This window comes from Porites lutea, chromosome 4 (genome assembly GCF_958299795.1).
Source record: "Porites lutea chromosome 4, jaPorLute2.1, whole genome shotgun sequence".
Taxonomy (NCBI): Eukaryota; Metazoa; Cnidaria; class Anthozoa; order Scleractinia; family Poritidae; genus Porites; species Porites lutea.
In genome coordinates, this window is record NC_133204.1 from 3,350,752 (window position 1) to 3,352,516 (window position 1,765).

The window sequence follows — 1,765 nt, forward strand, 5'->3', positions numbered from 1 at the left end:
AGTTTTACATATCAGGGTCGTAACATGGTATATGGGCTCAGGGCTCAAAGCCCAAAATATGACTGGGATCAGGGCTCAAAGGAAAGGGCTCAGGGCTCAGAAGAATGGGATCAGGGATCACAAGGCTTTTGAGGCCGAATCAGGGATCAGGTCTATTACACGGTCTAAAAATCTCTTATCACAATATTTTTCCGGTTAAATAATAAGGTTTGTGTCCACAGTATTTCCTGGCCGAGGTACATTACCTATTTTTGCTTCCGGCTGGCGGCAGTTCCTGTCATACGAAGTCCTGGTTGTTTGACGAAAACATGGTATCATATTCTTAATTTATTTATTGTTAAGGGCACCGTAATATGAATCTCAAGTCACTTTTCTCGCTTTGTAACGCAACTCCTCAACGCGCTGTCAACGCCAGAAGGCAGAGAAAGCGATTTATACATACCTTTTTTTTGCGAGAAATGGGGAAGAAAAAGGACAAAAAGAAATCCTGTGACAGAGAAAGGTACGTAAGTACTTCCTTGACTGATTTACTCCTGGCAAGGGTCCAAGCATAGAGTTTTCCGGCCGATCAAAACATAACAATACCACCAGGACAATAGACAAACCGATTCATTGAAAGTGGAATTTACTGTATAGGTCCCGATTGCCTCATCGCCGCAAGCAAGTCACAAGGCGACAATAAATCAAGGTTCGTATTTTTTGATCAGCAACTTAACTCTTAAAAGTACTTAAATAATTAGAATGGACGTCAAAAGTAGAATACAAAAGTACAATGAATTCCCGCGCTTTGTTGCAAAATAAATGCTTTCTCGCAATTTAATAAATCTGCTCTAACTGCATGGAGTTTTAGGGTCATCTCGAACTCTGATGAGAAACCGAGATCGGTTCACCTTCCAGTACTAGTATTGGGCCGGGAAAGTAAAGGACACATTCCATTACTGTATAACTGATAAACGCTTGTATGATAAATAGTCTGAAATTACAGTGTAGAATCAGTGAAAATAAGTGGAACACCAAAGATTTACCTTGGTGAAAATAAAAGTAACAAAACCTTAATAGTTTATTTTCTTTAGTTTTTTTTTTTTAATAAAATAAACGGTTGAATTAGTGAAAGGAATGTTGCATACTAGGTACATGTAGCAGAGTCTGCAGTCTGCAGGAATTTAATATATTATAGCACTTAGCATGAAGGGCCACCAGTAAGGGGCCAACTATTTGATTTTTGAGCCGGGGATGGGTTAGTTTTTTCATGCAAGATTTTTTCAGACCTCATTCGTGCAGTGGCTATTTTGTTTTGTACAAAATTTACAGACTTTACTGATAATATTGATCTACAAGAATTTTTTCTGCCCTTTGGGCTATTCAGCCTCGGCTTATGCAATGGTTGGCCCCGAAAGGTATCACCACCTTAGATTTGGAGCCTGAATTTTTTAGTGGAGTGACAACACCAGCTCTGAACGAATACGCATCGCGGCGGCCCAGCTGCCTTTTAGAATCAATAGAGAGGCTCTACCAATCCTCGTTTATCTTTTATACCGGTCCTCAAAGCCATTACACACAGAGAAAGCTGGGTCCAAAGGCACCGGAATGGCTTCGAAAGTCGCACGGCAAGAGTAAACCTTAAGGAGGATATGAACGAGGAAACGAGCGCGGAGGGAAAGGAGCGACAAAGAAAGGCATTGCAGAGCTTTGCGAAGGAATTAGGACGGGGTGTACGACAGCAACGAACAAGAGGGAAGACCAAAGAAAGTGCTGGTACACTTCT